The 26,068-nt window shown below is 39.1% G+C and overlaps 1 protein-coding gene across 6 annotated transcripts in view; it reads left to right on the forward strand.

Moving 5' to 3' along the window:
• Nucleotides 1–1,445: 1,445 nt before the first annotated feature.
• Nucleotides 1,446–26,068, forward strand: part of CDH18 (cadherin 18) — a 582,930-nt gene continuing 558,307 nt past the window's right edge. For all 6 annotated transcript variants that reach the window (XM_063326107.1, XM_063326119.1, XM_063326112.1 and 3 more), the window contains exon 1: nt 1,446–1,777. The gene's annotated coding sequence lies outside the window, so the exon portion shown is untranslated. The remainder of the gene's footprint in view (nt 1,778–26,068) is intronic.

Raw genomic sequence — 26,068 nt, forward strand, 5'->3', positions numbered from 1 at the left:
AGCAGTTGGACTGCAAGTTCTGGTTCTCAGGACAGGATCCCTGGCACAAGGCCTTAATGCAATGAATGTGTGGAGAGATGCTTAGACTGATGGATCCAATCCAAACACTGAAGAGACAAAAAATCAAAGCTCTCATTTTGTTTCTGGATTCTTTGGCAGCAATCAGATGAATTCCTGCAAGAATCATGTATGAGGGCACCACCAAGAACGGGACAGTAGGTTAACTAGAAAATCATTGTACTCATGTTGTTCTTTAGTTACAGTTGCTGTTTCAAATGATAGAACAGCAACATAATAGCGTCAATATGCTGATATGTGGAAGCACCTGTGACTGATGAAACCTACACTATGGACTTAGGTATGTAGGTAATTTCCCACAGTTTGCATCTGCATGAAAATTGGTTGATAATTTTGAAATGCAAACAGAATGACCAGGTTGCAAATCAATGTTATTATGATTTACTTGATTTACTGCCCCTAAATAAATAAATTTAAAAAATTTAAAAAAAAAAGAATTTTAGTCTTTTGCGATAAAAATACTTACTTTACCCAATACCTATCCTGAAAGGTTGTGTTAGAATACTAAAGGACAGTCTACTGCTTGCATAAGTGGGGAACACAATGCAGTAGAAGATAGGGTATGCTTATAAAGTACAACACCTATTTGTTGCTAACTCCATGTTTCAGTTAGTTCAGGTCACTGTTCTAGCAGTAAAAGCTGACCCATATGAGTTTGTTGCTGAACAGATATTGTATCTCCAGTTCCTCCTGTATCTGAACCTGGATTGTTTCCTTACAGACAAATTCTTAAAAAACATTAAAATAACCACACAACCTGAAGCATAATCAGTGTAGGAAAGAAGGTAGTTCAAAATGACAGGGGTTAGAAGCACAGTCTGTGAAGCACAATTGTTCTGCTTCTTGGTTTGTGCTTAATTTCCATATTTGCCATAAACAGTTCTAAGTTACAAAACTTGCCGCTGGATTTTTCAGAACGCGAAGCCTGAGGCTTGCTGTGCAGGTTTATTTGTAGATGTGGAGTGGGGATAGCATGTGTATGTATTTTCTTTTCTTTTTTTTATTTTTTGATATGTATTCTAAAACACATAGAAGGGGTAAAAATTTAAAAATGTTCAGAATGCTAGTGCAGTACAACGTGCATGTTTATATGTCTCCTGAAAAAAACACAGAGAGAAAGATAGCTTTGAACCTGGGCTCTCCTAAACAATTTTTCTTTAAGGGAGATGAAATAATGAAAAATACTTGCTTAAACTGCTGGCCAAACTCTTATTGTTTGTACCACTCCTGGAAAAGGCCCTGGGGAGCAGCAGCGGAATCTGTGCTATTGATTGGCTGGTTAAATAGAGGCCTAATAGATTCAGACAGGCTGGATTGATTATACAGCAGCAGAAGGAGCTCAGACTCGGAGCTGAGTGAACGTCAGGGGGAGAGAGAGGGAGAGCAAGCGAGAGAAAGCGCGCAATAGAGGGAGACTGTACACACTATAGCATCAGTATGTGACTGCTGGTGCCTGATAACACTGATATCGAGCTCCTTCAGTGGACAACTTGCTGAGCTACCTTTTTTCATTTGCAAGAGGATGCCAGCTCTAAGCCAATGCAACTGATAACAGACTGGACATTGGAATAGTTCATTTTACTTATAATTACACCTCATGTTCTGCATCTCTGAAGAAAGGCTTATTACGGAAGACAAAAATTTATCCTGTCCCCTTAGCTCACATAGTACTGATGATATGCAGAGTTTGATCTTCCAGGTAAGGAAATTATCCTTTGCTTTTCTGAGCAGCTAAAAAATGAATTATTCCTTTTGTATGTTGCATGCTAAATACAAGCTTTGACATCTGTTTATAGAATGCATTTATTGCACTTAAATTTCCTTCACTCACAGATGATATGTATGAGATATTATGCACACCCGAAGGCAATTAAGAAAAGGACATGGTTTGTGCATTGTATTTATCACACTTAACCCTTCAAGGAAATGGGAATGAAGCATCCAGAAAAGATGATTTCTAAGTACTTCTGTGGTGTTTTATTGTAACTTGTCCCGCACATGCTAAGCAGTCTCGAGTAATAACAACACATAAGATCTCTCATATTATTAATTCGTTATTGTACACGTTGTGAAGCCAGGTAGAGAGAACATTTACCTGGAGGATTTCTTAGTGCTTGTCAGTAGTTTGAAACAGTATCTGTCTTTTGACTGCAAGCTTACCGCTGCTGCGCAATGATCTGCTTTAAATAATGTGGCATTAGACTGCCATCTTTTTATACATACAGTAGTCATTGCTAACATTCTGCCTGCAAAGCAAAGATCAAGGCTTATGATCTGAAATATGAAACCTAGGGTGTTCTGTAGTGCTGTGCTGCATGTTTGAAGCCGCAATTCCATGGACCGATTGCCTGTTTTGATGTGACATTGACACCACTGTCTCCTAACAGCCTAGCTCTACGTAAACTTTATATCTCCTTCGGCTGTGTTGAAAATGGTTTTGCTGTAATAGGTGATAGGTTGCTGTGATTTTGAAGGTGATAGGCTAAAACTGAAATAACCCAGCTTTTGGTTACGTTGCAAGTCAGGAAGTTCATTGACTCGGGGTTTACAGGCCATGGGAGCATAACAGTAAGACGACAGCAGTGTCACTTCATTAGTAACACACTCCTTCCAACTGTGATAATCTGCACCTCCTTACTCATCAGTTCATGCACTCTGCTGCTTGCTCCAAACTGAAAGGAATTTTTCATATACCAGCTATTCTGATTACTCCCTCTGAATGAAGTAGAGGCATCAGCCTACTAACCCAAGCACTTAAGCACCCAGCCAAGTACAACTTTCCAATGCTTTGTCCTGTTGAGAAACTGCTTACAGCAGGCTATTGCTGCTAGACTATGCACCTAAGTGTAATCCATTTTATCCAATGACAAAAACGTCACACATACAGAAAAGCACTTCCTTCTCTTTCTCTATTCAGGTATTTTTGATATGTTTCTATAAAGCACCATAGTCAAATACTTAGTGATATCTCAAAATCACAAATATGAAGTGAAATTCCCATGATTACCAAAATTATTATTTATAATTTGTAAAAGCCATTATAAATGTTGGGGATCTTGGGCATATATTATTTTTTTTTAAACTAACAATAATTTGAAGGGGTCCCTAAGTGACCACGTGAACAAAATATGCAAGGCTTAAGAGACAGCTTCATCTTCTGTAATGTGTTACATGAATAAGCACTGGCAAAACAAGAATTAAACTGATGAGCCAAAACCAAAGGCTTACTTAAACTACAGCATCTGTGTTGTTTTATTTCTTTTTATTTTCTCTGTGAATAACGTCTATGTTGTTTTTTATATACAAAGTTGATCCACGTCAGCAATTTCAATGTTTCCTTCTGAAATTCTTTCCCTGTAGCAAGAAAATCACTTGGCGGCACATATTGCCACCTTAGCTTTCATAGAGTGGTATCTTACTCCATGAAATATTGCCAGAGGTGAGGACTGCATACATTGACTATGGAGTCAGTGTTAGAATCTGACCATAAATAATGGAGAGGACCCTTTACATTTTAATTATCTGACTGAAAATTTTAACAGTAAGACAAAGGCCTGGGTATCGAGAGCTGGATCTACCAAACATAGGCAGACTTTTCTAAGTAGCTAAGATAATTGGATGTCTAATTCACTTTGGCTCCTTACAAAACTCAAGGCCTGTCTCAGAATATTTCACATGCAGTTTGACTTGCAAAAAGAATCCTTTACGTATGTTCAAAAGCTTTCTTACAGCTCTTATTCATGTCTCTCTTTTCTCTCTGAAAAGCCTTATTTACTGTACCTGTGCTCTTTAAATAGACCTTATAATTTTGTGATTGGAAATAAAATCAAGCTAATTCTGTGATTTCAAATACAGTGATATCATTCCCTCCAGATTAGTATCTGTTAGTATTCAGGTTACAGCCTAAACATGAAACTCCAAATAATGCTAAAAAGTATTTCTTTTTGCAAAGGGAATATTCCATTTGAACATTATTTAAAAAAAGAATAAAAAAAATAAACCCAAGCAATTAGTTAAGCTTATTCTCATGAAATGTTATTCATTTCTGCATTAAAGATTTACAATGTAAGCATCTTCTTTTGTCAGATTTAGGAGAAATAGCTGAAAAATACTCAAATTAGAAAGATTTTAAAAGTTTACATATTACAAATAGTGCATTTTCTTTCAAGTCTGCAATGCTGTTAATCTGTACCTTTTGCATCACTTTAAACTTATTCAGTTTATTGTCTTTTTCTCAAGAAGACGAATCTGGCCTTTTTGAAACTACATTTGCATTGCTTTTCAGCTTGAACTCACAGAAAGGAAAATTTATTTTTATTTTCCTAGATAACTTGAAGCCATTAGGGGGCTCTTTCTTCCTATGATATCACACCGAAAGTTGCATTAAACAGATCTAGCTGGTTACTAGTCTCATTAAAAAAAAAAAATATCCTGCTTGAATGTATTTATTCTGGGTGTAGACCATTTTAATAACACAAATAAACTAATAAATCTTTATTGGTGGTTCCCTCTTCCTCCACCCCCAGGTAATTAAAAGAAGATAGTTCTTCCACTGCCAGTTTGATGGTTATGTTTTGAAATTATCTCAGGCCCCACAAAGGAGAAACAGGGAACAACATTCAGGAAGAACGCAGTACTCTGAAGTAAACTTGGGGTTACTAAGTCAAGCTAACAGGCTGATCAGACTGAATATGAAGCACCACTAATGCCCAAAAGCTTAAATTTACTTATTCCAGTAACTGTGACCAACAGTGCAGCTAGCGCTGAAAAAAAACCACGTCATCCTGTTGAGTACTGTTATATTGCACTGTTAGGAACCTTAAGTATAAAGAATAGACATGCTCTTAACTTACACAGTTTTCTTTCAGAAGGGCACAGTACGTCACCAGGATTTTTGGATGAGAGTTCATTGCACAAAGTGAGACAGAAAGGTAGTTTAAATTCTGCAAATATTTACTCATGTGAGTAGCTGCCCTGAAGTTACTGTGGACCAAATTCTAATATCATTTGTCCTGCCTATTATTGCCTTTAGTAGTTCCTGTAAAATCATTGCACCACTGCACCTGTGAAATTACTTGTGAAGTTTGTACTGTTCCTTGTGGGACTTTGAAATAACTATTGAACAGCCAAATGCAGAAAGAAAAAGTAATACATTCATAGAATCATAGAATGGTTTGGGTTAGAAGGGACCTTAAAGATCATCTAGTTCCAACCCCCCTGCCATGGGCAGGGACACCTCCCACTAGACCAGGCTGCTCAAAGCCCCGTCCAGTCTGGCCTTGAACACTTCCAGGGAAGGGGCACCCACAAACTCCCTGGGCAACCTGTTCCAGTGCCTCACCACCCTCACAGTAAAGAAGTTCTCCCTAATATCTAATCTAAATCTCTGCTCTTCCAGTTTAAAACTGTTACCCCTTGTCCTATTACTACACTCCCTGATAAAGAGTCCCTCCCCATCTTTCCTGTAGTCCCCTTCAGGTACTGGAAGGCTGCTATAAGGTCTCCCTGGAGCCTTCTCTTCTCCAGGCTGAACACTCCCAACTCTCTCAGCCTGTCCTCATAGCAGAGGTGCTCTGAGCACTCCTGATCCTGATAGCACTCCTCTGATCATCTTCGTGCCCCTCCGCTGGACTCATTCCAACAGGTCCATGTCCTTCTTGTGCTGAGGACTCCAGGTGGGGTCTCACCAGAGAGAAGAGGGGAAGAATCACCTCCCTTGACCTGCTGGCCATGCTTCTTTTGATGCAGCCCAGGATGTGGTTGGCTTTCTGGGCTGCAAGCAGGCATTGCCGGCTCATGTTGAGTTTCTCATCCACCAGCACCCCCAAGTCCTTCTCCTCAGGGCTGCTCTCAAGCCATTCTCCACCCAACCTGTATTTGTGCCTGGGATTGCCATGACCCAGGTGCAGGACCTTGCACTTGGCCTAGTTGAACTTCATGAGGTTTGCATGGGCCCACCTCTCAAGCCTGTCCAGGTCCCTCTGGATGGCATCCCTTCCCTCCAGTGTGTTGACGGTGCCACACAGCTTGGTCTCATTGGCAAACTTTCTGAGTGTGCACTGAATCCCACTGTCCATGTTGCTGACAAAGATGTTAAACAGCACTGGTCCCAGTACTGACCCCTGAGGAACACCACTCGTCACTGGTTTCCACATGGACATCGAACCGTTGACTGCAACCCTTTTAGTGCAGCCATCTAGCCAGTTCCTTATCCACCAAGTGGTCCATCCATCAAATCCATGCCTTTCCAATTTAGCGACCAGGATGTCATGTGGGACAGTGTCAAGTGATTTGCATAAGTCCAGGTAGATTACATCGGTTGCTCTCCCCTTATCTACCAATGTTGTGGCAACGTCATAGAAGGCCACCAAATTTGTCAGGCATGACTTGCCTTTGGTGAAGCCATGTTGGCTGTCACCAATCACCTCCTTCTTTTTGATGTGCCTTAGCAGAGATTCCAGGAGGATCTGCTCCATGATCTTGCTGGGCACAGAGGTCAGACTGACGGGCCTCTGGTTCCCCAGGTCTTCCTTTTTTTCCTTTTTTAAAAATGGGGGTTGTGTTTTCCCTTTCCCAGTCAGCAGGAACTTCACCAAACTGCCACAACTTTTCAAATATAATGGAAAGTGGCTTAGCAATTTAATCCGCCAGTTCTGTCAGGACCTGTGGATGGATTTCATCAGGTCCCATGGACTTATGTACTTTCGGGTTCCTCACATGGTCTCAAATCTGATCTTCACCTACAGTGGGCAGTTCTTCATTCTCATGGCCCCTGTTTTTGCTTTCTGTAACTTGGGTGCTGTGGTTAGAGCCCTTGTTATCCTTCGTTGTAAATTTGTTGTAAAGCACAGCAAGGTGGTCACAAGCACTGCAGCAGCATGCTGAGGTGAGGCCAGGAGAAACATGAGGCCATGTCAAAAGACATGCAAAATTTATGTCCACCTATTCTGGTTTTGAAGAATTTTCTTATTTCTGCCAACCTTGAGAGAAAAAATCCCATGTTGGTAGATGACTTGACCATCTTGCTACTTTACATTGTTTCACTTGGAGAGATTCTAATACTACCAGCTCCATTCAAGAAAAAAAAGAAAAGAAAATTTCATACAAGAAAAAAAGGACTGACACCCTTTGTGGTGCTCTACATTCATGACATAGGAGAATAATCTGGGCAAGCTGTTGGTTTTCTTTTGTTTTTCTTTTTTAGCTAAAAAAAATTATGTCTTTTCTTGGTTTTACTACAGATCTGAATAGTGTCTGAATTTATACACATGCTTACAGCAACTATTTTATTACATGCAAAGAAGAGCTTTGTTCCGTTAAACAGCACCTAGAAATTCCAATCAGGATCTGAAGACATTGTGTTTGCTGCTGCATAGACAAGGAAACAACCTCAGTTTGAGGTTCATGTAAAGTAATCAAAATTTTCAAAAACTGAAATAAATCAAGTATTATTTCTGAGATACATAACCGATAGTTCAGACTCATGGTAGATGATCCTCAGTAACTACGTGACTAGCACATAGCAAATACAGCATCATACAAATTAGCTTACCATCAGTGGAAGTAGTCTTTGTCATTGCTGAAAGGTAGCTAAAGTTAGCCGTGACTGGCATGCATTTCAAGTAATTGACTCTGTACGTGAACATTCACTAAAGCTGAGCTGGTATAATTATTAGTTATCCTGACTTTATTTAAGGCCCAAATCAGACTAAGCAAGTTGCCTGAAGATGACAGGAGGTCTGTGGTAGAAGCAAGTAACAGAGACCACTTCTTTTTTGGAGCCAAGTGCCCTAGTTTTAAGACTCTTTTCTCCTCTATAAAACACAGTTTAATTCAATTGTATGGCCTGCTTCCTAGAAATCAATGAAATTTCATTAAAAAAAATAAAAATTAAACTCATACAAGATTCTTGCCACAAAGTTTCTGCAGAGCTTCACTCCAGAGGTAACTCAAATTTACTGGTTGGTTAATTTATCCCTTATATACACATACTATGCAAAGCAATTTGAATTTTTTTTGAATGAAAATTGTTGTATAAATGTAAAGTATTATTATGGCAAACAGAAGTCACTCAAACTTCAGCTAATGAAACCTGCAACAGTCTGGGATGCTCTATTAAGCATGAATAAATCATTTGTCTCTGATGAATGTTTAAAGATTGATAAAAACCAATTCTTCAGACATGTATTCAAATAAGAAATACTTAAGATTTTCTTTCCTGTTCCATACTTTTCTAAAATATACGCAGGGAATCATTCATATGTCTAGATGTTAGAAATAGAGAAGTTTATAAAAGCATTTCATTTATGTATTGTCAAAACATTTTAAAGAAAAATGTTAATAGCACAGATTAAAATACACATTATAATGTAATAAAAAGCAAAAGCTCTTCCTCTTAATTGCTTTACTGGAAAAAAATAACATTACTTAGCATATGGGGGTCTTTCACACCTCCTGTTTATGTTGGATCCAGACATGTAACTTGCATTGAAAGAACAGCCTGCAGCTTCCTCGTATTTCCATACAATCCCTGGTTTAAACCTAAATACATATTTATATGTGTGTGTGTGTGTGTGCATATGTCTACATCTACCTATATTTAAGCCTAATCTTTACTGTCTGTATTCCACACAGATATATATACACCTGTTATAGCTAATTTGCAATTTTTAACAATACAGCCATGTAGGATCCAGCCATCTTCTTGGTGTTCCATAGAAGGGTTTATCACTTGTGACCTGAAGCCACTTGAGGGTACAAGTTATGGGAAAGGTGCCACCAAGAAATGCAGATCAGCAGATCATCAGATGCTAGGATCTGAACAACAAATGTTATTTTCCCTGATATCGGAAGTTTTTGGTTAAGATCATCCGCTTTAATACAGTGAGACAGCAGAAAGACTTTGCTGTGCAGCATACAAAAAAATACCATTGAAGCATGCAGTACAGTTTGGGGAAAAGCTCTTAAAATTTTTGCATTTCTTGAATTTCAAAATATTTAGAACTGAGCCAAAAATGCTGTTGCTTTGCAAAACACTGATTATGTTTGGCTCTGGAACAAGGCATGGACAAATCTTTCTCTGAACGGCAATTATAAACACTGGTCCATGGAGTATAAAGTATGTGAACAAAGTCCTTCAGAGTAGCTGATGGTGACAAGTATCTCATTGTCTTTTGGCAGATTTGTAACACTGAGAATTTATGTGCTTACAGCAGTAACAAAGCTATGGCAACATCTTAATTATTTATGTATCTTTCTCCCCGCCTCCCCCGAACTCTTTATAACTGATTTAGGAGATGGGACTCTGAGGGTTTTTTCTGCCCTCCAGTTATCAGATATTAAACAGGAAAAAACAAACAAAAACAAAAACAACCAAAACAAAGCAAAAAAACCCACCACACACACAACCCATCCCCCACCCCCCAAATTTACCTTTGGGCAAGATGTCAAAGGTGAACACAATTAACTGTCAAAAATTATTGTAATAAAATTTTTCATTGAACATAGTGAAACAATAGGTTTGTTCTTAATACCGTGCAGTAATCAGTAGTAACAGCTCTTTGCAGCCCAGAATATTTAAAATGACAGTATGAATATTTTGTACCCTATGTAAATTATATATGCCAGAAAGCAAAAAAGCAATACAGTATCTTACTTTTAATTGTTCTATAAATCGTTTTTCATAAGCGTATGTAGACTGAGTTCTAAAAACTACTGAAAATACATTGTAGCGCTTTGCTTTTCCTTGATTCCTAAGTCCCATCAGTAGTTCTTAGTTCTATGCAACACATCTGTACTGATATATATGTGGGGACAGTTCTGAAATTAATGTTGCAACTTTTAACTGGAAATAAAACCAAACTCATTGGCTCATAGACAAGCACAGGAAAACTTGTAACTTAAGTGAAAGTGAATGGACATTACTGCTTTGGGGTTTGGGATTTTGTTGGTTTGTTTTTTGTTTGTTTTGGATTGGGCTTTTTGGTTTTGTTTGTTTGGTTGGTTTGTTTTATTTTTTTTTATTTTTTTTTTTTTACATCATCTGACAATTCCTGCATATGGTGCATTTTCTTAAGTGAGATTAAAAAATATAAATGTATCTTTCATATTTTGGTCATTTAACTTGTAACAGACAGTACCTTTTCAACATTGTATGGGAAAGCAGCATTGGAAATCATCTTCTTAAATGAAATCACAAGTAAACATTTTACAGAGAAACCTACTTTCAAGATCCCTGCCCTATGCTGAGACACAGAAAATTTAAGCAGCTTCAGGTAAGCTTGGATGATGTTCAAGGCACCCAATCTTGGATGTTTGCCCATTAATACTATGCACTGTTGTACATCAAACACTTCCTTGATGATTTTCAAACTGCATCTTGCAGTGAAGTGTAGAATTTAACCAGCAAAATTGCAGCAATGCTATCAGTATGTACTCTTTTTTTATCTTATGACAATAAAACAAGTACCAGTGGCCAGAATTACAGTTGTTATGAAGCTGCTTATCACTGCCAAAGCTGGAGCAAAGCATAAAAGCTCTACAGTGTCTATTAAAAAAAGGAAAATCATTCCTGAATTGCATGGCCAGAAGCCTCTCCAAGCAGATGTGTCACGCAGATATTGCTTTGAAGGTCATATAGAACACTCTGGGGATAGACATGTTCCTTTTGCATTGCTTATCCGTGTATTATTTGACTGTCACAACATATCTAAGACCTCGAACAACTGCTTACCAGTTATCTGATCTGACTAACTCCTAGATACATGGGACCAAGAAGACAACTTCAGTGAAGTGGTGCAGGGATACAATTAGTAGATCTTGTCACAAGTTATTTTCATACTGTTGAAGAAAACTGTTCAAACCAAAGTTGTACCATATTCTAAGATGGAAGAGTAAAGTGACTTCGGTTTTCTGGGGAGCAACTAGATAATTATCCCATCCTACCCCCCACGCCCAACCCTTCCCCCCCAAACATAATGTGTAATCTCCTCTCCACTCTAGCTCATCTTTTCAATGTCTTGCCCAAATGCAACAAATGCAACATGCCTGGGACATATCAAACTTCTTAATAACTCAAAGAATTAGATGTAATGGTACTAGGCAGAGATAAAACTATGTACAAACCCTATCTAACTATATTACATATAAATCAAAAACAAAACATCAAAAAATACCAGTTATTAAATCCTTAGTCTGATGGTTCTATAATTCTCTTAGGCATTTAAATTTCTACCAATTTATTTTGTATCTATCTATCTATCTATCTATCTGTCTGTCTATCTATCTGTCTGAAACCCATGAACATCTTCACCTGTTTTTACAATTACGTGTTCCTGCCAAAACTTTGGAGAAGCCCCACTGCAAGAACTGCTGTCAGTTTGTCTGGTGCAAGAAGTGAACGTCAGGAATTACAGGATGACAGGATTAACTCACCCACAAGCTTTTATCATGCAAAACAATTTAAACACCTTCCACTGAGGAGAGGTATCTTTCATTACTTGATATAAACCTTGGCATAAGAGTATGCATATAGATAGTTACCAAGAAATAAAAGACTTACTGCAATTCTCCATTCTGATTTACCTTCATGTATTTTTTTTGACCCTGTCATACTTTAACATTCTAAAGCAGAATTCTTCAGCCATGAACATTTTTAAGACATTAATTCGAAGTCCAATCTTACTGGCTATGCAAATCTGAGGAATATTGCTACAGTGTTTCCTACTCCTCTAATTATTCATCATCTTTACTTTCATAAGATATCTGGAGAAGTTTAGATCTGCACTAAAATCCAGAGAGAAATGCTGTGCGATATGTGAAAGTTTTTCATTAATTACCTGACTCACACAGCATCAGTTATTTCAGCCTGCACAGTATTTGGAACTCTTACGGGTCAATGGTACTTCATTTTTACTGCATGACACTGCTACACTTACATATTAAGAAACCGGTCACTGCTCTTACACAATGTCGCAAGACTAGAACTTTTGCTGAAAGGAAACTGGCATTTTCTTGCATGGTATACTGCAAAACCAGCTTGAAGTGTTCTCTGTTGATGATACCTATTTTAAAACAAAAAATTCTTTGCAAGTCTCCTGTATCCAGGACCGGAAATCTGCTAGTGTCCCGATGTAGCTTTAGGGGGATTTTTTTGTTTTTTGTTTTGTTTGGGTTTTTTCTTCACTTTTCTTAGGTTCCCTTTTTTTGGAAAAGGATTTCTGTCTTTTTTTTTTTTTTTTTTTGGGGGGGGGTGGGTGGTGGGAGGTGGTGGTGGTGTACCAGAGTGGGTGGGGAACAAATATTATGCTTTATTAAGAAAAGAAGAACATAAGGTCAGCCACTCTAGTCTGTAGTAACATGGATTTTCTTATTTTGGGGTATAAAATTTATAGAAGGCTGTGGGGTTTTGCTTTGGTTTTGTTTGGCTTTTGTTTATTTGGTAGGTTTTTTGTGGGTTTTTTGGGGGGGAGGGGGAGACTTGGGGTTTGGTTTTTTTGGAGTTTGTTTGGAGATGAGCCTGTAGCCACTAAAGTGACAGGTATTCTATACATCAATTAGATAAATATTTCATGTAGCCATAAAATGCTCTGATCTGGTTGGGGTTTTTTTGGGTTTTTTTTGTTTTTGGTTTTTTTTTTCCCTGATTCCACTGCCTTTTGCAAGAGACTTTATTTTAGTTATAAATTTGTTCAATTTCAGCACCCTTCCATAAATCTTGAACTTGGGTATTAAATTAAACTTAATTAGGTCACCTTGTAGCATGCTTTTATTGTAGATAATTCTTTAGCTATTCTGGATTTAGCTACAGCTCTGTGCTTTCTCAATATGAGTCAACTAGGAAAATTCAATATTAAGATAAGATGCCCTACTCTCAGTAAGGATAATTTATATCTGGAAATACAGTATGTGAAAAATTACCTTATTTTTATACTTGTTTTAGTAAGTGACTCCTGTTTTTTGGTCAGTGTACCAATGCAAAAGAGATGTAGGAGTCTAGCAGGACTTTGAGTTATTCAAAGTCAGCTCCCACCTTCGGGATAGTGGAGCACATCCCCACCACATCTTTGTAAAACTCACTTAAACCTTTTGTTGTCATCCTGTCTTAAGACTGACATGTAGTCATGTCATGCTATAGAAGTTTAAGAGAACAGCAGTGTGAAAAACAAAAATTTCTTTAACGAATAATCTTGTCTTGGTAGTATTATCTCGATCATAAATAAGCTACACAGCTGTTGTTTTATATGACATGCTTTTAAATCTCTTTTCTGTTATAGATTCACATGTACTCACAATTGAGTCTACCACAGAATTTTCTTTTGAGATCTCAGTCAGCCAAAAAATCTTAGACCCACCACTGTTAGTTTTATTTCAGATAAAAGGCAATATAAGCTGGAAATTTCAATTTTTTCCCCATAATATTGTGAATAGTTAAAGTCACTGATTAAAAGGCTTAAGTAAGTCACCAGTTCTAACACACAGCCTACTTCTTTTGATATCAGACCCGAAACATTACTTGCCTCCAATGTTACAAGAACTAGGATGATTATTTCCTCTGAGCCAGCAAAACTGTTCTAGCATAAAGCAACATATAAATTTTGGTTAATGTACCATATGTCAGATGAGACATTGTCATCATAATTTCTATTACTTTTTATTATACTTATTCTATCATATTTTAAAGCAGCGAAGCCACCAGAAATTTAAGTATGCGATTTTGTACTTGTCTTGCTTTGGGGTGGAGCAGAGCCAACTTTCTGTTCAGTGAGAGAGGCTCTTGCTCACGTTTGTTGCTGTGGCAGCCAGGGCCAGCTGACCTGGTTGTTCACCCTGTGGAAAGGTTACACCTGTGGATAGGTCAGGTGACACAAACTGGCCAATAGGGTGTTCCATTCCATCTGCCACGCTCAGTATAAAAGCTGAGGGACCAAAGGTATCAGGTTGAGTCCTCTTTGAGGATTCTTTTCTATGGGTTCTTCTCCAATAGCTCTCTTTCTTCAATGACTGATGTCTGAGGAGGACCCCATCAGCTCATCCGCCTTTTGATCCCAGTCAGTGTCTTCCAGTTCCCATTTGTCACTGAGTCCAGTCTGGAACTTTCAGTGCCTGCCAGTGACATTTCCCTGGCAGCTTCGTATGGCTTTGTGTATATTTGTGTATATTGTACCTATTTCATTTTTTTTTTACTTTATTGTTAATATTTCATCACAGTAGTTTAGGTTTTTTTCTAAACTCATAACTCTCTTTATCTCTCTTCTTCCTCTCCTTGGAGTGAGAGGTGGAGGAGAGCATCTATTGTCTTGTCATTGGCCAAGCCACCCCAAACCATGACAGTACCACACTGTGGTATCTTCAGCATCTTTTTTTCATCATGAACACAAGTGCCTTTTGCCTATCACTATGCACTATTGTTCACAATATTAGACACCAAAAAATATATTCTTAGATATTTTGAACAATTTTTTAACAAATAAAAAAAATCTCCAACTGAAGTGAGAATGAATTGCTTGTTTAGGAAATGGAAAACAAGATCTAATGAAGGCCCTAATTTTTATTGCTGTTTGATCTTACCATTCTTTCTCAAACAATAAATTAGGGTTTCTTTTTTCGCATGGACCAGACACATACATGGTTTATCTTGATGAGGACCAAAGAAATGTAACACCATCTCTCTATCCATGTTACATTTTCTGACAAATCTCCATGTTATTCTTTTGCATTAATGGACATTTCTGCTCTCTTTCTCCCCTTCCTGTTTCAGGAAGAGAGTAGTCCTAGAGGTATCATGCCTTCACAAATTAACAGTAAATCTGATTCTTGTAGGTATAATACATAAAATTCAGAAAGTCTAGGAATACTATTGAAAATTTTCTGCAAAAGTTTAAAATTCTCAAGATGCAAAACAATCTTTAATGTACATACGTCATCAGCAATGCCAGATTTTTTTCATACAAGTATGGATTAAATCAACCAGCAAAATAATCAAAATCTAAAATTGATACTCTGGGACCATGTAGAGATTGATTTGCCCTTCTTTCATCATGCAGTATTTTGCTTCTCAAGTTAGTGACTAAAATTAAAAAAAAAAATACCAAAAGTAAAACCAGAAGACTCCTCTCCTTACTATGAATTTCCTCTGAATATTGGTATATTGGTGATTTTTGCCAATTACAGAATGAATGATTCAAGGATAGCACTAGAGTTTCTTAAAAAATATTCCCCTTAATGTATTGTGAGGAAAAAACCCCCAAAACTAACAGAACTCAACTCAGTTTTCTAGGGCCTTCATTTAAAATCTGCACTGAAAGCATTTGAGGTGAAAAGTAATTCCATTTCTACTCTTCAGATGTTGCAATTATGACACAAATATATTTAATGTGTCTTTTGCCTTCGGAGTTGCCTCTACAATACAATGTGTTCCTGTCCCATAGTGTGTTTCATCAAACTGCATGAGGGCTCTGTGACCCATAATGAATTATACTGGATGATTTATATTCAGCCATAAATAGGTGAAAAACTTATTTTATTAAGTATTGCCTAGACTGAGAATTATATTTGCCATGCTGGGACCTAACCTGGGAATTACAGCTACAATTTCTTTTTGTGTAAACACATACAAACAAGCGCATACCTACAACTATACAACCCAAGTCCATATAACCACAATCCAGAAGGTTCTGAATGAAAACTGAAAAGTCCCAATGGTCCAGGACTTTAAAAAATAAAATTTATCCACTAGAAAAACTGAAACGGAAACAAACCGTGCGTTGTGATAAAACAGCATGCTTGTTCAGCAGTAATATTTTGCTGTGAACGGCCCCCTTACCTGCACTTAGCATGTGCTGATTGCTCGGTTCACTGAAGCGTATGATGCTGAGCGGAGTCATGGGTCAATAAATTAATTTATAATGATCAACCTTTTAGGCAGAATGTGGGATGAACTAGTCTTTACTGTTTTCTTCTGGCTGAGGAAATGCATCTGCTGTTGATAAATATTCGTGAAACAAACAGAAAATCTGCCAGCCTCTGTAACTTTTACTCCTCACGGGGAAGTGAGGGGGTGTGTTCAAAATGGATACATTGCACTTGAATACAGTATAATAACACGTATCTGTTTTTAACCTGAATGACTCTGAGAGGTATATTCATCAATAACATGGTTGGTTTAATGACAGCAGAAGCTGATGCCGGGGTGATTTCAAGTCAGGGAAAAATGACTTCCCCTAATTGTGGTGAAAGCGATGTGCAAACTGTACAAAAAGCAAAATACAGACATAATGTTTCCACCGAGCGGAACTGAACATACCTTGTAGACGTGTGAAGGGCCGGGCTCTCCGGGAGTACTCCCAATAAATGCTCTCTGGCCGGGCTGGTCACCAACAGCTCCATTTCAGACCCCACCAAGGCTCCTTCTGCGGGACGAGTGACACGCTGCCGCGGGAGGCCCGGGGCCGGGCGGAGCGGGGCAGCCCCAGAACCTTCCGGAGTGGGACTGGTAGTGAGGGGAGGTGCCGCTCGCACCTCCCACAGAACTGTAGTGGGGCGGGAAGAGAGAGCCTGAGGGTCGGGGGGTTGGTGGGTGGCCTCCTCTGGGGGCTGGTGATGTGGGGGCGGTCGCCGGAGTCGATCCGTCGGGGAGAGGACAAAGAGGTGAGTGAGGAGCTGCGCTGCGAGGAATCATAAAATGGAATCATTTAGGTTGGAAAAGACTCCTAAAATTGTCGAGTCCAACTGTAAAACTAACACTGCCAGTCCACCGTGTAAGCTATGTCCCTCAGTGCCTCATCTACACATCTTTTAAATACCTCCAGGGATGGTGACTCAACCACTTCCCTGGGCAGCCTGTTCCAATGTTTGATAACCCTTTCAGTGGAGAAATTTTTCCTAATATCCAATCTAAACCTCCCCTGGCACAACTTGAAGCTGTTTATTCTTGTCCTATTGCTTGTTACTTGGGAGAAGAGACCAAGCCCCACCTTGCTACAACCTCCTTTCAGGTAGTTGTAGAGTGCGCTAAGGTCTTCCCTCAGCCTCTTCTCCAGCAGCCTTGGTGAGTTCTGTGGGTCATTTGTTTTTCTTTCTACACCTTCTTCCTAGTTTGTTTGAATTAGTGGGTGCGGGGGGCCCTTTTTTAGAAGGCTGTGCTGTTGCAGTCCGCATTTTTGTTTGTGATTTGCCCTAGTGCTGGGGGAACGTGGTTTTCTGTTGTGTTTGCTGTAGTAGAGCATTGCCATTCCTGGCTGTGACTGTTGAGGGGGCATCCAGGCTTTGAGGGGGCCAAGAGTGAGACCTTTGCACACCTGGGGTGTTAAATCTCAGAGAAACTCACCTGGAATACTGCAGCCAAAACCTGTGTGCTGGAAGGTGATGGTGATGGGTAAAATGCAAGTTGTTGAGGCTGAATTTCTGTTAGACAAGAAGCGGCGTCGGAGAAAGGAAGGGGGATGGAGTGGATGTAGGGGCAGACCCTGTAGGTCACGTGAGTCAAGGTGGATGCTGAGGTACTAAAGTAGCAGACTTTTAGTATAAGAGTGGTAACTGACGGTACTATTTGCAAAACAGGGTAACATTGTTGATCCATAGCGCTAGGGCTGCATTATACCATGGGCTCTCCTGGATGAAGGCAAGATAAGGAAGTAAAAATTACGCGGCTCTGAAGATTGGGATTGTGTAGATTTGTGTTTAGTTTCACTTTGCTTTTTTTTAACCTAATCTTAAATCTTCTTGAATCACACTATCCTATACTTCTGGTAAACCAGTCTAATTGGAGCAAGGGTGAAGGTGTTTCAAACTTTGGGTGTTTTACCTCTGTTCAGTGTCCAAATCCAAATGAAACAACACCAGGAGAGCCTCAGAGAGATGTGCAGCTGATGCATATTTCAGTGACTCATGTGCTGGGAATTAATTCTGCTTAGCCTGCTGGCAGATGGTGGGAGTCTCTGGCCTTTGCCTTGTTTAATCTTGCCATCCCATTGACAGTGGCCACAGTAGCCCTTGAACAAGCTACCATTACTCTTTGCTGCCAGACCTGTTGCAGGTGATTCCCATGGCACTCCCTTAGCTATCCATGACCTCCTTGTTGCAGAAGTCTTTTGTTTTTCCAAAATTGTTTCTTTATTCAAGCTATTAGTCTGTCACAAAAATGTAGAAAAATGATGGGCAGTTCATGAAATGACAATAACTTCATGGCATAGGTTCCCTTTCAGAGATTAATTTTGCCCCATCTCTCAAGCACAGTCTGTCATACTGATTGCAAAACAGGTTACACCTGAATTGGAGATAGGCATTTCTTGCAATACCAAGTTCACCAGGAAAGATGCTTATGAATTAATGAACTCATAACTAATCCAATTTGGACTGCTGTTGTGAAAATACTGTTTGCAAAAATGTGTCATGGGAGTGAAAACAACCTCATTTCTGTCCTCCCTCCCTAGGCATAAGCCTAAGTCTCGAATTTAGTTGATTTGTTAACTTCAAGAGTTTATTAAAATATGTTTGCTTAATATTACTGAGTGGCTTTGTCTAAACTCTAGTGCTTTTTCATATGTGATAACTGGAAAAAAAAAAGCCTACATTAGACCTAAGCTTTCACTCGTAGTACCAAATTCTACCCTCTTCTTTGGCAAATGTTACAGTGGCAATGGGGGTGGGGGATACAAAAATTAGCTAGGGATGGTTCTCAGTGGAAATTAGGGTTATGATAAATATTGGGGGGGGGGGGCGGGGCTGGGGCAATATTTGCTATCTGGTAAAAGAGCAGTTTCCTTCTACCTGAAGATTTATGGACTATTGAAGAAGTCACTTCAAGCATATACAAAATGCATTACTTTTCTCCATGCTCCCAGTCTTGATTGAGTCATCCACAAATGTGTGTTAAGACTTAGAAAGATACTCTAATTTTTTTCTTTTGAGTCACTGAAGTTCTGTATGAATTTTAGAAAGACTTTTCTGTGATTTTCTGTGAATCTATGTGGATTTTTTTATGGGACTGTAAGAGAAGAGGCAGGTGATTTCTGTAGGTCTTCTGGTGGATTTTGAAACTACTCTGTGGAGATTGAAAAGTGAAAAAGAAACAGTATATTTCTTGGGACCCTGGTGGTAGTAAAAAGCACAATCTCTTCACTCTGCTGCTGTTGAGGAGTACAGTTTGTATGTTTGTGAGGGGTTTTTTTCTTCAAGTACACATTAAGAGGGATAATTTTCTAAGACTGTTCTTTCAGATTAGTAGAAAGGAGCATGATTTAGAGAGAAACAAAGATAAATTCCTTCCTTTGTTCTAAGTGCAAAAAATTGAGAATTTTGGAGCTTTTGTCATCTCTTACCTTGGGCCAAATGAAAAATCTGCTATCTGAAGACTCTTCTTCAGGTCAAGTTCTTGTATCAAAGGATCCACAACTTGAAAATAAATCATGACTCTTAGGTATTTATTTTACAAGTGAGAACAGGGGTTTTAGTGCATCGTGGTGTTCTTTGCAGGTTGCTGAAATACCCATGTAAGTCTGGTATTTTTTCACTCACACTGCTATTATATACAGCCATTCACTGAATTCAAATTGTGCAGAGTCTATGAGATTTCTGTGAGTCAACTGATAAAGGACCTTATTCTTAAGAGCATTTCCATTTCCTGCTGGATTTTAATACAATAGCCAGGCACTCAAATTATAATTTTCTAAACTACATTGTGAATTATTACCAAATGCTGATGAAATACCTAGAGCTCTCTGCCATCTGTTCTTTCAAAATTACCAGTGGGACATGGTCAGTGTAGGAGCTGTTACTTAACTATATTACTTCGTATTTTATAGGGCTACCTGATGTTTTCATTTTCTTCTAATTTGAAGTCTTGCCCATGTTTTTGACCTGTAATATAATGCTTTCTTTCCCTTTCCAGCTAAATTGTGGTGTGTTTTGATAACACTGCACAGGTAGTGCATTATTACCCTGCTAGGGAAACATGTGGCCGTCAACAAGAGAGTATCCTGAATTGCATTCATAGGAAAAGAATTTGGGGAAGATGAACAAAGGCTTTCCTTGCAAATCAGTAGGAAAGATAAAGAACAGAGGTTATTTAGAAAAAGTCCCTCAACAAATCTGATTCTCTGGTTTGTATATGCTCTTAAAAGAAAACTTTGTGGCTGGGTTTGTGGACTATTCTCTTCTATTGCAAAACCATTAGGTAACAGCATACTATTTCCTACAGCTAATGGAGTTATTCTGATATAAAATCAAGGGTGGTGCAGACTATGTATTTAAACTCTAATCTAATGTATCTCAGAGTATGATATAATCTATGAACTAATCCATAATCCTAGTCCCCTGCATGGACTAGGGGATCTTGAGCAGCCTCTGGTTTTTAAATAAAACTGTTATGTAAGCTTTGAACATTTGCCAGTTTACATTGTGAAATTTCCCTTTATCAGGCAGTGTTGTAAATGTGACAAGTTAACATTGATTCTTAGGCAAAATTTCTCTGTTATGTCACCAGTACCAGCATTAGTGACATATACAGCCATGTTTCTCCTTAGGCACAGATCTTGTCTGAGTTGTGTGTGGAATACAAATATGGAAACATGTCTTGACACTGAAACTATAACACTAATTACTATTAATTATCATTAAGCTACTTCTGAAGGGAGGTGATGGATTATTCTTCATGTGACAATTTTACATAAACACTTAATGTCTTTCAAGGTTTATAGTACAGTTTAAGTAAATAATGTTTTTTTTTTCATGAATAAGAGAGTTAAGTCCTCTGGTTTTTTTTGGTTTTGTTTTGTTCATGGGGGGGTGTTATGCAAGAGGATCAGTTCAGGTAATTATGATGATCTCCTCTGTCATCCACTTAATTTACTAATTTTTCAAGGAAAAAATAGTTACTCTCATGCCTTCATAGATCAAATCTTCTTTTTTGTTTAATCTTTTTTATGTCATAATGTTTTTTCTCAGCCCTGTGTCATTCAGGATTTTTTTAAAGCTTCATTGGATCAGATAAAAGTTTTCATAGGTATTTTTATAGTGTTCTGCCATTTTTCTTGATGCTTTTCTGCCTGAAGAAAGGAAAAAGAAGAAATATTATCAACAAGTGAGTTAGACTTTCCAAAATCAGGAAGCTTAGGTTGGTTTTCCAGGTTGATGAGTGGCTCACTTTATTTGTCAAATGTTGATGCTTTTTTTTTTATCATGTCTTTTTTCCTGGGTGAAGAGAATAAACGTGTCTACACTGTACATTGAACACCCCGAATTTTTTTGTGGAAAAGGAGGTGAAGATGAGTGCTCTAGCTCTTAAGCTTAGTAAAGCCCTAAAACACTTTTCTAGAATGTGTGAGCAAACCCTTGCATATCTCTCTAGGTATGAAGAACGTAACTGTTACTCCTCTGGTGCCCGTGAGCTATGTCTTCATAGAAGGCAGTCAGTGCAATGTACTTGTAATATTATTATCTCATACTACCTTTCTTGAAGGTAGAGGGCAATTAAAGACACATGCAAAGCTACAATGTGCCTTTCTGAAAGTACTCTTTTATTTGTTTGTGCCTTATAGGAATTATTTGCTATGGTCTGCAAAATTTTTATTCCGTTTTTCTCCTAAACAATGAGAATACTTGAGAAATGTTGTCTTTTGGCTTTTGAGGAACTTTTTGTGACAGTTGTAATTTTTAAAATTACTTCTGTGCAGTTTAGCATTAGCAGACATGCCATGAAAAAAAAAATATATTTTGAGCTGATTTCTGTTAAATCAGAAGTTCTTCAAACCTAAACAAGATCTGAGAGTACACCATAAAATTGTTCTTTTTGTGCTTCTAAGGCACAGATCATTGAACTTGCTGATTTATATGGGATTTCAATAAGAAAATAATGATTTTTCTATGATTAGGCTGGACGTGAACATTACCTGAAGTTTGTGGTAGGTTTAAAGGTGGCCATTGCAGGGCAGGCAGGAAAATATGTTTGCAGTTATGTAGAAGGAACACAGGGTGATGCCTTATATTAACCTACAGGGTGGAGAAAAAATACCAGTTGTGCTGAATGCCCTCTGTATAGATTCAGTGAGTCTGTAGAATCTTCTCTGTCCTAAGTGAAGTTCTACCACCATAGAAGACAACTCATGGGAGGAACAGTTGGAAAATGCATTCAGATGCAGCAGCCTGTTCATAAATTTGATATTGTGTGTTTTATGCTTAATGTTTTGTTTTGTCGTGGGCACTTGCACCATCAAGAGTAATTAAGAACATACAAAAGAATTGTACACAATGAAACAAAAGCTTAAAAATAACTGTAACTGTGCATCTGGTTGTACTGCAACTGTTGTAACTATCGTTACACTCGGGTGAGCGTTTGTAAATTTTAGAAATACAGCAAGTATGCTACCGCAGCTGTTAGAAGGGAAAAGATTACTTTTCTGGTTATGTTAGCACTCAAAAAAGTGAGTTGCAAATGGTGGATGAGTGAAGCAGTCCCTGCATTTATGATCAATTGGTTCTTTGCAGTTTGTTTATTTTCTTCCATTTCAAAGACATTCTCTTACTTTTGCACAGCAAATGATACCTGCAATGCAAAGGAGCAATTCCAGGTTTTACAAGTCCAGGGTTAGATATTCCCAAAACAATTTGCTTTTCATAGGGACAAATCTTGAAATATTGCAATTCTGGAAACACAGAAAATTATTAGAGGACAGTTAGCCCCTGGTGACAAAGGGAAGCGTGAAGATAAAAGAACTAAAACACGAATAGAGTCTGAAGATAAAAGAAGTAAAATATAGAGTCCTATTTGCTGCAGAGGATTAGCAGCAATAATTGTTTCCCCACTCCTGTTTCAGGAGTTTTGGCCTGTCTTGCTAAAGATGGCGTTTTTGTTTAGGGGGAGCTTGATAAATGCTTCATGCACGTGTGTCGTGGTTTCCGTTGGGATAGAGTTAACTTTATTACTAGCATTGGCATAGTGCTGTGTTTTGGATTTGGGATGGGAATAGTGTGATAGTGTACTTTGATTGCTGCTAAGCAGTCAAGGTGTCTTCTACTCCTCACACCGCCCCACCAGCAAGAAGGCTGGGTGGGACACAAGAAGTTGGGAGCAGACATAACCGGGACAGCTGACCCCAACTGGCCAAAGGAATATTGCATGTCATTTGATATCATGCTCAGTATATTAAGCTGGTGGAAGAAGAAGGAAAAAGTGGGGGGAAATTCGGAGTGATGGTGTTTGTCTTCCCAAGTAACTATTACGTGCCCTGCTTTCCTGGGAATGTTTGAACACCTGTCTGCTGATTGGAAGCAGTGAATGAATTTCTTGATTTGCTTTGCTTGTTTGCGCAGCTTTTGCTCTACCTATTAAACTGTCTTTATCTCAACCCACAAGTTTTTGGTTTTTGTGTTTTGTTTGTTTTTTTTTTTTTTCTTTCCCCTCCTTTTCTCCCTCTTCTCCCTACCCTTCTTGGGGAGTCTGGGGGGGTAGGGAGGACAGGAGAGGTGAATGAACATCTGCATGGTCCTAATTGCTGGCTGGGGTTTAACCAGGACAACAAGTTAGGAAGAGATGACTCTTGCGGTGTCAGGGTAATTGCGTGGAAAGAGGTTAGCATGGTTAGGAGATAAGGATTAAAGGGGAGGGGGTGTGAAAACTGGTGTAGACCTCTATCTTGTACATTTTCAGCCTTCACTTACAGATTAGGGGCACAGAGTCTAGTTGTAGGTCAGTGACGAGTGGTGCTCCTCAGGGGTCGGTACTGGGTCCAGTCCTCTTCAATATATTCATCAATGACCTGGATGAAGGGATAGAGTGCACCCTCAGCAGGTTTGCTGATGACGCAAAGCTGGAGGGGTGGCTGACACACCAGAAGGCTGTGCCACCATACAGAGAGACCTGGACAGGCTGGAGAGTTGGGCAGAGAGGAACCTTCTGAAATTCAACAAGGGCAAGTGTTGGGTGCTGCACCTGGGGAGGAATAACCCCATGCACCAGTACGGGTTGGGGGCTGACCTGCTGGAGAGCAGCTCTGTGGAAAGAGACCTCAGAGTCCTGGTGGACAACAGGATGACCATGAGCCAGCCATGTGCCCTTGTGGCCAAGAAGGCCAGTGGCATCCTGGGGTGCATCAAGAAGAGTGTGGCCAGCAGGTCGAGGGAGGTCCTCCTCCCCCTCTACTCTGGCCTGGTACGGCCGCGTCTGGAGTACTCTGTCCAGTTCTGGGCTCCCCGGTTCAAGAGGGACAGGGAACTGCTGGAGAGGGTGCAGCAAAGGGCTACCAAGATGATTACGGGACTGGCACACCTCTCTTATGAAGAAAGGCTGAGGGATTTGTGTCTCTTCAGTCTGGAAAAAAGATGGCTGAGGGGGGACCTTATCAACACTTATAAATACTTAAAGGGTGGGTGTCAGGAGGACAGGGCCAGGCTCTTTTCAGTGGTGCCCAGCAACAGGACAAGAGGTAATGGGCACAAACTTGAGAATAGGAACTTCCACCTAAACATGAGGAGGAACTTCTTTACCCTGAGGGTGGCAGAGCACTGGAACAGGCTGCCCAGAGAGGTGGTGGAGTCTCCATCTCGTGCGACATTCAAAACCCACCTGGACGTGTTCCTGTGCAGCCTGCTCTAGGTGACCCTGCTCTGGCAGGGGGGTTGGACTAGATGATCTCCAGAGGTCCCTTCCAACCCTACCATTCTGTGATTCTGTGACCCTGTGCAGTTACTTCCTCTCATTCTACGTTGTAAGGAAAGCAGCAGGTGGCCACTAAAATCAGAAACGTGACTTTCTGCAATGAATAAAATTTCCTATGTGTGTTTTACTAGTAATTTTGCTGACACTAATTGCTCTGTTGAAAAATCAATATTAAGGTGGTGGCGTGTCATTTTTCAGAGTCAGCTGCTGTGAACCTGATAGGTAGTTACTGGAGGGTTAAAGGTGGTTACTGTGAAACTGAACATTATTGGAGAGTCTAAAATTAATGGTGTTATAGTGACAAGGAGCTCTGTAGTAATTTCTTACCTGTTTACACTTCTGCTTTATCTAGTGTATAACAATGACCAATTATAAGATACTGCTTCACTATCTCTCAAACAGTATTAACTTAGAACTTAACTTAAATCTGACAAAGGAGGATGTGGAGAATAAAAAACAGGGGAGATCTTTTGAGGAATTAACTTGTTATGAACTTGCCCTCTGGAACTTGTGATCATATCTTTCATGTCATATGGTCCTGGTCATCTAATCCCATTCTGTGGTACCACAAGAAACAACGCTCAGCCTAGCAGGGTTGATGAATGACCAGTGAATACTTTGAACACTCTGCAGCAAAGTAATAATCAAAATAAAAGGTACTGTGAAGGGCAGCTCTAATACTTTCTAGTAGAGCTCAAACATATGTCTCCCTGTCTTAGACAAAATTCTCAGATGATCTCAGAACTTTATGTTACAGATTAAAATTAAAAATGTTTAAAATACACTGTCCATCAGATTTGGGGACAATCTTCTTTCCTAACGATGTATCTGGTGACAAGGCTAATCATAAACCTGTATCAAATTATCTAAAGTTTATGTACAAATTTAGGCAACTCTTGAATTTTCCTATTGCAGCAGTGTGTTCTTACATTGTCCTTATCTGGTCTTTAGCTACTGTGATCTTCAAAGTGTTGGGAAAAGGAGGACACGGCATCTCAGTTCCCAATTGGCATCTCAGACTGCCTTCTTTAAATCTGCCTTTAATTTTTTTGTTGTATGTCTTTTTTTCCGTGTGTGGTTTAAACAGTAATTAGGCTAAGATTTCTGTAATGTAGCAGCAATTCTGAATTTTTTGTTTGTTTTTCTTTCCCTCATTATGAAACTTCCCTTCCTCCACCCCCTGCCTGATACTGAAATAGTACCAAACTGGAGCACTAAAAGTCATTGGTGAGGAAGAAAGGTTAAATCTTTTTTAAAAGATTAGAAAGAAAAAAAAAAAAAAAGAAGAAGTTGTAGGAACTAAAGGAATAATGAAGGCATTGAAGGAAAAAGTAATCT

Source organism: Chroicocephalus ridibundus, chromosome 2 (assembly GCF_963924245.1).
Source record: "Chroicocephalus ridibundus chromosome 2, bChrRid1.1, whole genome shotgun sequence".
Taxonomy (NCBI): Eukaryota; Metazoa; Chordata; class Aves; order Charadriiformes; family Laridae; genus Chroicocephalus; species Chroicocephalus ridibundus.